Source organism: Coregonus clupeaformis, unplaced genomic scaffold (assembly GCF_020615455.1).
Source record: "Coregonus clupeaformis isolate EN_2021a unplaced genomic scaffold, ASM2061545v1 scaf1770, whole genome shotgun sequence".
Lineage (NCBI taxonomy): Eukaryota > Metazoa > Chordata > Actinopteri > Salmoniformes > Salmonidae > Coregonus > Coregonus clupeaformis.
Window position 1 is genome coordinate 36739 of NW_025535224.1, and position 12717 is coordinate 49455.

The window sequence follows — 12717 nt, forward strand, 5'->3', positions numbered from 1 at the left end:
ACAAACACTACATTCCCTCCCTGTTTTTGTGTGTGTGTGTGTGTGTGTGTGTGTGTGTGTGTGTGTGTGTGTGTGTGTGTGTGTGTGTGCACTCCCTGGATGAGGAGATGTAATCTCATGTTTTGTCCACAGAAACCAACAGGAGAGATCAGAGTCAGAGATTCTCAGTGGTCAGTCTTCCCAGAGTCTACAAACAGACCTGGCCTCCATATTCAGTGTATGTGGTCCTGTTATGTACATTTGTTTTTGTTTACTTTAAGTAAAGTTGATCTGTCAATCATTCATTCATATGTTTAAGAGAAAGCATTTCTTCTCTTGCTTAACTTATTTACTTGATTTATTTCAGTTGCTTGAAGAGAATATTATGACATTTGTGAAGAACGAGCTGAAGATGTTCAAGAGGATTCTTAGTCCAGAACTCCCAGAAGGCTTTGAGAGTCAGAAGCAGGATAAGGAAGTGGTGGATGCTGCAGATGAGAAGCAGGAGAGCAGTGCCAGAGAGGGGGCTCTGAAGATCACACTGCACGTCCTGAGGAAAATGAACCAGAAGGAGCTTGCTGACAAACTGGAGAAAAGTAAGAGCTGTCTGCCTCATGTTGAATGCTGTTTTAGAACATTTAAAAGCTGTAGCTAAAGTACAGCTAAAGTAGCTGTGTAACTCAATGATATTGTAGCAGCCTTAACACAACACCTAGTGACCTCATCAAGTAGCAGCAGGGATGTGTTGTGGTGATTAATTGAGAGAGAGAAGAGGAGAGAGAGAGAGAGAGAGAGAGAGAGAGAGAGAGAGAGAGAGAGACAGAGACAGAGACAGAGAGACAGAGAGACAGAGAGACAGAGAGACAGAGAGAGAGAGATTAACGTTAATGACACCCTCAGTAATACCAAATTATAATAATAGAATCAGTCACTCCAGTGTGAAAACATTTACACATTTATATAGTCAGTTCATAACACAGTCCTACAATACTGTAGGCATTAAAATAGATGTAATATTAATATCCTTTCTGTTATTTCTTCATTCAGATGAGCTTGCTGTGATTTGCCAACGTGAACTCAAATCTAATCTAAAGAAGAAGTTTCAATGTTTATTTGAGGGGATCGCTAAACAAGGAAACCCAACACTTCTCAATAAGATCTACACAGAGCTCTACATCACAGAGGGTGGAACAGGAGAGGTCAATAATGAACATGAGCTGAGACAGATTGAGACAACAACCAGGAAACAAGCAAGACCAGAGACTGCAATCAAATGTAACGACATCTTCAAACCCTTAACTGGACAAGACAAACTTATCAGAACTGTGCTGACAAAGGGGAGTTGCTGGCATTGGAAAAACTGTCTCTGTGCAGAAATTCATTATTGACTGGGCTGAAGAAAAAGCAAATCAGGATGTCCAATTTGTATTTTCATTCCCTTTTCGGGAGCTGAATTTGATGAAAAAGGAAAAACACACTTTGATTGAACTTCTCAATCACTTCTCAATGGAAACCAAAGAATCAAGAATCTCCAACTACGACAAGTACAAAGTTCTGTTCATCTTTGATGGTCTGGATGAGTGCCGACTGCCCCTAGACTTCCAGAAGAACAAGATCTGTTGTGACGTCACAGAGTCAACCTCAGTGGATGTTCTGCTGACAAATCTCATCAAGGGAAATCTGCTTCCCTCTGCTCTCCTCTGGATAACTACCCGACCTGCAGCATCCAATCAGATCCCTTCAGTGTGTGTTGACCAGGTGACAGAGGTACAAGGGTTCAATGACCCACAGAAGGAGGGAGTATTTCAGGAAGAGATTCAGTGATGATGAGGACCTGGCCAACATAATCATCTCACACATAAAGACATCAAGGAGCCTCCACATCATGTGCCACATTCCAGTCTTCTGTTGGATTTCTGCAACAGTCCTTGAATACATGTTGAAACATAAGAGAGAAGAGATGCCCAAGACTCTAACTGAGATGTACACGCACCTTGTGGTGTTTCAAACCAAACAGAAGAATGAAAAGTATCTTGGGAAAGAAGAGACAGGTCCACACTGGAATAAAGAGAGCATTCTGTCACTGGGAAAACTGGCTTTTCAACAGCTTGTGAAGGGCAATCTGATTTTCTATGAAGAAGACCTGAAAGAGGCTGGGATTGATGTCAATGAAGCCTCAGTGTACTCAGGATTGTGCACACAGCTCTTTAAAGAGGAATGTGGGCTGTACCAGGACAAGGTGTACTGCTTCGTGCATCTGAGCATTCAGGAGTTTCTGGCTGCTGTATATGTGTTCCTCTCATTTATCAACAACAATGAGAATCTAATGGCAAAACCTCAATCAACCAGGAACTTTTTTGCACTGTTCAGAGACAAGCCTGAAGTTACTTTCTACAAGAGTGCTGTGGATAAAGCCTTACAAAGTGAGACAGGAAACCTGGACCTGTTCCTCCGCTTCGTTCTGGGCCTCTCACTGGAGTCCAATCAGAAGCACTTACGAGGTCTACTGACAAATACAAGATTCAGCTCACAGAGCCATGAAGAAACAGTCAAGTACATCAAGGAGAATATCAGGGAGAATTCCTCTCCAGAGAGGTGCATCAATCTGTTCCACTGTCTGAATGAACTGAATGACCAATCTCTAGTGGAGGAGATCCAAAGCTACGTGAGATCAGGAAGTCTCTCAGAAGAAGAACTGTCACCTGCACAGTGGTCAGCTCTGGTCTTTGTGTTGCTGACTTCAGAAAAAGAGCTGGATGTGTTTGACCTGAATAAATACTCCAGATCAGAGGAAGGTCTTCTGAGGCTGTTGCCAGTGGTCAAAGCCTCCAGAGTTGCTCTGTGAGTACATAAAATGACATTTAAGAACTAATCATCAGGAAGAAAAATTCAGTTTAGAGAAATATATGTATTATAATATGTACATAATATATAATATTACATTGAAAAACTTACTGAATCAATGCAATGATGTTCATATTAGTATAACAATATGAGCATACAATTCTAGGAGACGGAAGATGAATCTATATGTTGTTTGAGAGAATAAACCAAATGCATCTGCCATTGTCCTTCTACACTACTGGTTAAATTAACAGTTTGTGAAATCATGATGATATCTCTGTCAGGCTGTCAGGCTGTGGAGTCACAGAGGAAGGCTGTGCTTCTCTGGTCTCAGCTCTGAGTTCAAACCCCTCACACCTGAGAGAGCTGGACCTGAGCTACAATCACCTGAAGGATTCAGGAGTGAAGCTGCTCTCTGCTGGACTGGGGAATCCCCACTGTAAACTGGAGACTCTGAGGTCAGTATTCCTGTAGTTGGTCAACAAGTGATAACTGTTCACCAGATCCACATGTGTTTACCAGGCACACATAGTCCACACCATATGTGTTTGGACAGTGAAGCTTACAGTTTTACATTTGGTACTATGCTCCAGCATTTTGGATTTGAGATAGAATGTTTCATATTAGGCGACAGTATATAATGTCACCTTTTATTTGAGGGTATTTTCATACATATCTGAGTTACTGTTTAGAAATGAAAGCACTTTATGTGTCTAGTTCTCCCATTTGAAAAAGTCATAATAATTTGGACATATTCACATATATTGTATTAAAGTAGTCATAAGTTTAGTATTTGGTCCCATATTCCTTACCTGCAGTGATTACATCAAGCTTGTGATTCTACAAACGTGTTGAATGCATTTGCAGTTTGTTTTGGTTCACACACTGGACACACACACACACACACACTTGACACACACTGGACACACAGGCACACACATTTGACACACACACACACTGGACACTCAGACAAACTGGACACACACACACACACACTGTACGCACACACACACACTGGACACACACATACACACACACACACACACACTGGACACACAAAAAACCTGGACACACACACACACTGGACACAGGCACACACTGGACACACAAACACACACACTAGGATTAATTTAGTCATAAGTTTAGTATTTGGTCCCATATTCCTTACCTGCAGTGATTACATCAAGCTTGTGATTCTACAAACTTGTTGAACGCATTTGCAGTTTGTTTTAGTTCTGTTTTGGATGATGTTTTTCCCAATAGAAATTGAATGGTGGATAATGTCCTGTCATTTTGGAGTCACTTCACTTGTATTGTCAGTAAGAATAGAAGATGTTTCTGAACACTTCTACATTCATGTGGATGCTACCATGATTATGAATAATCATGAATGAATCGTGAATGATGATGAATGAGAAAGTTACAGAGGAACAAGGATCATACCCCCTCTGTTATTGGTAATGGTGAGAGAATAGCCTCTGAAACTTTCTCATTCATAATTGTTCATGATTCATTCATGATTTTTCTTAATCATGGCATCATCAGGATTAATTTAGTAATGTTTAGAAACATGTTATCTACTCACTTAGACAGAAAATTACTCCAGTCATCATCCACCATTCAGTTACTATTGGGCAAAACATAACCCAAAACACATCCAAAACAAACTGCAAATGCAACCAACGAGTTTACAACCAAATACTAAACTTTTGACTACTTTAATACACTATAAGTGAAATGGTCAGAATACATTTGACTTCGTCAAATGGGGGACTAGATACATAAAGTGCTTTCATTTCTAAATGTTGAAACAGATATGTATTAAAATACCCTCAAATAAAAGGTGATATTATATACTGTCACCTCATATGAAATATTTGATCTCAAATCCAAAATGTTGGAGTACAGAGCCACATATAAAATGTTAGCTTCACTGTCAAACTAGATATGGTGTGGACTGTATACATCAATATAATATAAATCTGATACCTCACTGTCTGTCTTTTGACTGATACTGCTTTTTAAACTGCTCTGGTGAGTCTACTCAAATATTTGTACTATACATGTTTCTCTCTACAAGCAATATTGTGATAATTTCTAATAATGATACATTAATATATGAATAGATATGGCAGGTTTCAGGACAGTGATATATCTGAATATGTTGAAAAAAAATTACTGCCACTATTTTCACCACCAAAGAATAGCAGTGTGGTTTTAATATGATTTGACTCTTTGCAGGCTGTCAGGCTGTCTAGTCACAGAGGAAGGCTGTGATTCTCTGGTCTCAGCTCTGATGTCAAACCCCTCACACCTGAGAGAGTTGTACCTGAGCTACAATGACCTGAAGGATTCAGGAGTGAAGCTGCTCTCTGCTGGACTGGGGGATCCCCACTGTATACTGGAGACTCTGAGGTCAGTATTCCTGTAGTTGGTCAACAAGTGATAACTGTTCACCAGATCCACATGTGTTTACCAGGCACACATAGTCCACACCATATGTGTTTGGACAGTGAAGCTTACAGTTTTACATTTGGTACTATGCTCCAGCATTTTGGATTTGAGATAGAATGTTTCATATTAGGCGACAGTATATAATGTCACCTTTTATTTGAGGGTATTTTCATACATATCTGAGTTACTGTTTAGAAATGAAAGCACTTTATGTGTCTAGTTCTCCCATTTGAAAAAGTCATAATAATTTGGACATATTCACATATATTGTATTAAAGTAGTCATAAGTTTAGTATTTGGTCCCATATTCCTTACCTGCAGTGATTACATCAAGCTAGTGATTCTACAAACGTGTTGAATGCATTTGCAGTTTGTTTTGGTTCACACACTGGACACACTCACACACTGGAAAGACACACTGGTGACAGGCACACTGGACACACACACACACTTAACACACACTGGACACACACGCACACACATACACTGGACACTCAGACAACCTGGACACACACACACACACACACACTGTACGCACACACACACACTGACACACACACACACACACACACTGGACACACAAACAACCTGACACACACACACACACTGGACACAGGCACACACTGGACACACAAACACACACACTAGGATTAATTTAGTCATAAATGTAGTATTTGGTCCAATATTCCTTACCTGCAGTGATTACATCAAGCTTGTGATTCTACAAACTTGTTGAATGCATTTGCAGTTTGTTTTAGTTGTGTTTTGGATGATGTTTTTCCCAATAGAAACTGAATGGTGGATAATGTCCTGTAATTTTGGAGTCACTTCACTTGTATTGTCAGTAAGAATAGAAGATGTTTCTGAACACTTCTACATTCATGTGGATACTACCATGATTATGAATAATCATGAATGAATCGTGAATGATGATGAATGAGAAAGTTACAGAGGAACAAGGATCATACCCCTCTGTTATTGGTAATGGTGAGAGGTTAGCATGTTTTGTTGTAGCCTCTGTAACTTTCTCATTCATAATTGTTCATGATTCATTCATGATTTTTCTTAATCATGGCATCATCAGGATTAATTTAGTAATGTTTAGAAACATGTTATCTACTCACTTAGACAGAAAATTACTCCAGTCATCATCCACCATTCAGTTACTATTGGGCAAAACATAACCCAAAACACATCCAAAACAAACTGCAATTGCAACCAACAAGTTTACAACCAAATACTAAGCTTTTGACTACTTTAATACACTATAAGTGAAATGGTCAGAATACATTTGACTTCGTCAAATGGGGGACTAGATACATAAAGTAATTTCATTTCTAAATGTTGGAAACAGATATGTATGAAAATACCCTCAAATAAAAGGTGACATTATATACTGTCACCTCATATGAAACATTTGATCTCAAATCCAAAATGCTGGAGTACAGAGCCACATATAAAATGTTAGCTTCACTGTCAAACTAGATATGGTGTGGACTGTATACTCAATATAATATAAATCTGATACCTCACTGTCTGTCTTTTGACTGATACTGCTTGTTAAACTGCTCTGGTCAGTCTACTCAAATATTTGTACTATACATGTTTCTCTCTACAAGCAATATTGTGATAATTTCTAATAATGATACATTAATATATGAATAGATATGGCAGGTTTCAGGACACTGATATATCTGAATATGTTGAAAAAAATGTAATGCCACTATTTTCACCACCAAAGAATAGCAGTGTGGTTTTAATATGATTTGACTCTTTGCAGGCTGTCAGGCTGTCTATTCACAGAGGAAGGCTGTGCTTCTCTGGTCTCAGCTCTGAAGTCAAACCCCTCACACCTGAGAGAGTTGAACCTGAGCTACAATGAACTGAAGGATTCAGGAGTGAAGCTGCTCTCTGCTGGACTGGGGAATCCCCACTGTAAACTGGACACTCTGAGGTCAGTATTCCTGTAGTTGGTCAACAAGTGATAACTGTTCACCAGATCCACATGTGTTTACCAGGCACACATAGTCCACACCATATGTGTTTGGACATTGAAGCTTACAGTTTTACATTTGGTGCTATGCTCCAGCATTTAGGATTTGAGATAGAAAGTTTCATATTAGGCAACAGTATATAATGTCACCTTTTATTTGAGGGTATTTTCATACATATCTGAGTTACTGTTTAGAAATGAAAGCACTTTATGTGTCTAGTTCTCCCATTTGAAAAAGTCATAATAATTTGGACATATTCACATATATTGTATTAAAGTAGTCATAAGTTTAGTATTTGGTCCCATATTCCTTACCTGCAGTGATTACATCAAGCTAGTGATTCTACAAACGTGTTGAATGCATTTGCAGTTTGTTTTGGTTCACACACTGGACACACTCACACACTGGAAACACACACTGGTGACAGGCACACTGGACACACTAACACACTTGACACACACTGGACACACACGCACACATATTTGACACACACACACACACTGGACACTCAGACAACCTGGACACACACACACACACACACTGTACGCACACACACACACTGGACACACACATACACACTGAACACACACACACACACACACACACACACATACTGGACACACACACACAAACACTGGACACACAAACAACCTGGACACACACGCACACTGGACACAGGCACACACTGGACACACAAACACACACACTAGGATTAATTTAGTCATAAGTTTAGTATTTGGTCCCATATTCCTTACCTGCAGTGATTACATCAAGCTTGTGATTCTACAAACTTGTTGAATGCATTTGCAGTTTGTTTTGGTTGTGTTTTGGATGATGTTTTTCCCAATAGAAACTGAATGGTGGATAATGTCCTGTCATTTTGGAGTCCCTTCACTTGTATTGTCAGTAAGAATAGAAGATGTTTCTGAACACTTCTACATTCATGTGGATGCTACCATGATTATGAATAATCATGAATGAATCATGAATGATGATGAATGAGAAAGTTACAGAGGAACAAGGATCATACCCCCTCTGTTATTGGTAATGGTGAGAGGTTAGCATGTTTTGTTGTAGCCTCTGTAACTTTCTCATTCATTATTATTCATGATTCATTCATGATTTTTTAAATGTTATCTACTCACTTAGACAGAGGATTACTCCAGTCATCATCCACCATTCAGTTACTATTGGACAAAACATAACCCAAAACACAACCAAAACAAACTGCAAATGCAACCAACGAGTTTACAACCAAATACTCAACTTTTGACTACTTTAATACACTATAAGTGAAATGGTCAGAATACGTTTGACTTCTTCAAATGGGGGGACTAGATACATAAAGTTGTTTCATTTCTAAACGGTGAAACAGATATGTATTAAAATACCCTCAAATAAAAGGTTACATTATATACTGTCACCTCATATGAAACATTTGATATCAAATCCAAAATGCTGGAGTACAGAGCCACATTGAAAATGTTATCTTTGTCAAAATAGATATGGTGTGGACTGTACACTCAATACGATCTAAATCTGATACCTCACTGTCTGTCTTTTGACTGATACTGCTTTTTAAACTGCTCTGGTCAGTCTACTCAAATATTTGTACTATACATGTTTCTCTCTACAAGCAATATTGTGAAAATTTCTAATAATGATACATTAATATATGAATAGATATGGCAGGTTTCAGGACACTAATATATCTGAATATGTTGAAAAAAAATTACTGCCACTATTTTCACCACCAAAGAATAGCAGTGTGGTTTTAATATGATTTGACTCTTTGCAGGCTGTCAGGCTGTCTAGTCACAGAGGAAGGCTGTGCTTCTCTGGTCTCAGCTCTGAAGTCAAACCCCTCACACCTGAGAGAGCTGGATCTGAACTACAATGACCTGAAGGATTCAGGAGTGAAGCTGCTCTCTGCTGGACTGGGGAATCCCCACTGTAAACTGGAGACTCTGAGGTCAGTATTCCTGTAGTTGGTCAACAAGTGATAACTGTTCACCAGATCCACATGTGTTTACCAGGCACACAGTCCACACCATATGTGTTTGGACAGTGAAGCTTACAGTTTTACATTTGGTGCTATGCTCCAGCATTTTGGATTTGAGATAGAATGTTTCATATTAGGCAACAGTATATAATGTCACCTTTTATTTGAGGATATTTCCATACATATCTGTGTTACTGTTTAGAAATGAAAGCACTTCATGTGTCTAGTTCTCCCATTTGAAAAAGTCGTAATAATTTGGACATATTCACTTATATTGTATTAAATAAGTCTTAAGTTTAGTATTTGTTCCCATATTCCTTACCTGCAGTGATTACATCAAGCTTGTGATTCTACAAACTTGTTGAATGCATTTGCAGTTAGTCTTGGTTGTGTTTTGGATGATGTTTTTCCCAATAGAAACTGAATGGTGAATAATGTCCTGTCATTTTGGAGTCACTTCACTTGTATTGTCAGTAAGAATAGAAGATGTTTCTGAACTCTTCTACATTCATGTGGATGCTACTATGATTATGAATAATCATGGATGAATCGTGAATGATGATGAATGAGAAAGTTACAGAGGAACAAGGATCATACCCACTCTGTTATTGGTAATGGTGAGAGGTTAGCATGTTTTGTTGTAGCCTCTGTAACTTTCTCATTCATTATTATTCATGATTCATTCATGATTTTTTAAATGTTATCTACTCACTTAGACAGAGGATTACTCCAGTCATCATCCACCATTCAGTTACTATTGGACAAAACATAACCCAAAACACAACCAAAACAAACTGCAAATGCAACCAACGAGTTTACAACCAAATACTCAACTTTTGACTACTTTAATACACTATAAGTGAAATGGTCAGAATACGTTTGACTTCTTCAAATGGGGGGACTAGATACATAAAGTTGTTTCATTTCTAAACGGTGAAACAGATATGTATTAAAATACCCTCAAATAAAAGGTTACATTATATACTGTCACCTCATATGAAACATTTGATATCAAATCCAAAATGCTGGAGTACAGAGCCACATTGAAAATGTTATCTTTGTCAAAATAGATATGGTGTGGACTGTACACTCAATACGATCTAAATCTGATACCTCACTGTCTGTCTTTTGACTGATACTGCTTTTTAAACTGCTCTGGTCAGTCTACTCAAATATTTGTACTATACATGTTTCTCTCTACAAGCAATATTATGATAATTTATAATAATGAAAAATTAATTTATGAATAGATATGGCAGATTTCAGGACACTGATGTATCTGAACATTTTGAAAAAATATACTGCCACTATTTTGACCACCAAAGAATAGCAGTGTGGTTTTAATATGATTTGACTCTTTGCAGGCTGTCAGGCTGTCTAGTCACAGAGGAAGGCTGTGCTTCTCTGGTCTCAGCTCTGAAGTCAAACCCCTCACACCTGAGAGAGCTGGATCTGAGCTACAATCACCCAGGAGACTCAGGAGTCAGACTGCTCTCTGCTGGACTGGAGGATCCACAATGCAGACTGGAGAAACTCAAGTATGTAGAGGGTTTATGTCAATGTTCATATCAGACATGTTGGAGTTATCAGGCTAGTTAAGACAAACATTCTGACCACCACTTGGACTATGTTATATAAAGACTGTGTGTGTGTGTGTGTGTGTGTGTGTGTGTGTGTGTGTGTGTGTGTGTGTGTGTGTGTGTGTGTGTGTGTGTGTGTGTGTGTGAGTGTGTGTGTGTGTGTGTGTGTGTGTGTGTGTGTGTGTGTGTGTGTGTGTGTGAGTTCAGGTGTATCCCTCAATGACTGTCTGTTCTTCTGCTTACCGCTACAGTGTGGAACATGGTGGAGAGAACACAATGAAACCTGGACTTAGAAAATGTGAGTGTTGACTGCTGTGAAGAATATGACTAAGAATAAGTCTTAATTCAAGTGAAGTCAAAGTCAAAGACCACCATCATTACTTACTTGGTCATATTAAATATCAGCTGTAGTTCTACAGAAGCACAAATCAGGGACACCAAAGTTTACAAAGAGTTGCTTTGACAATGTGTGTGTGTGTGTGTGTACGTGTGTGTGTGTGTGTGTGTGTGTGTGTGTGTGTGTGTGTGTGTGTGACGTGTTCCTGTTACATTAGAAATGTGTGTGTGTGTGTGTATTCAGTGTGTGTGTGTGTGTGTGTGTGTGTGTGTGTTCAGGATGTGTGTGTGTGTTCAGGATATGTGTGTGTTCAGGATGTGTGTGTGTGTGTGTTCAGGATGTGTGTGTGTGTGTGTAATTAATGTGAATAAGTGTGTTTTATATTACCATACAGTATAACATATGATCATTGAACAAATCTCAAGTTACCTTAACTTCTCATTTTGATACCTAGTAACATCTACATTAAATGAATTAGTGAAAAGTGAGTTAACATTCTAATGTGAATGATGATGATTTCTAATATTGTGTCTGGTTTCATCCATCAGATGTCTGTGATCTCACACTGGACCTAAACACAGTAAACAGACGTCTCTCTCTGTCTGAGGAGAACAGAAAGGTGACGTGTAGGAGAGAGGAGCAGCCGTATCCTGATCACCCAGAGAGATTTGAGGACTGTAGTCAGGTGCTGTGTAGAGAGGGTCTGACTGGGCGCTGTTACTGGGAGGTAGAGTGGAGTGGGGGGAGGGGCTGGTATAGGAGTGGCATATCATGGAATCAGCAGGAGAGGAGGGGTTGATGACTGTTGGATTGGATGTAATGACAAGTCCTGGAGTCTGATCTGCTCTAACAACCGTTACTCTGCCAGGCACAATAATAAGTCCACTACCATAGACGTCCCCTCCTCCAGATCCCACAGAGTAGGAGTGTATCTGGACTGGCCAGCCGGCGCTCTGTCCTTCTACAAAGTCTCCTCTGACACACTGACCCACCTGAACACATTCCACTCCACATTCACTGAGCCCCTCTATCCAGGGTTTTGGGTTTGTGGTGTTGACTCCTCAGTGTCCCTGTAAATAATAACCATGGTAACACTGACACACACACACTCACACAAACTGGACAAACACAGGACACAAACACACACACTGGACACACACACACACACACACACTGGACACATACACACACACACTAGACACACACACACACACACTAGATTCACACACACACACACACACTGGACACACACACTGGACACACACACACACTGGACACACACACACACTGGACACACACAAACACTGGACACACACACACAAACACACGCACACACTGGACACACACACACACACATACTGAACACACACACACACTGGACACACAATGACACACACTGGACACACAAACACACTTGATACACACACACACACACACACACACACACACACACACACTGAACAAACACACTGAACACACACACACACCGGAAAAAGACACACTGGACACACACACACACACACACAC

The 12717-nt window shown here is 39.5% G+C and overlaps 1 pseudogene; it reads left to right on the plus strand.

Moving 5' to 3' along the window:
• The first annotated feature begins 1831 nt into the window (after positions 1-1831).
• Positions 1832-12227, plus strand: LOC123487524 (annotated as a pseudogene).
• The last annotated feature ends 490 nt before the right edge of the window (positions 12228-12717 follow it).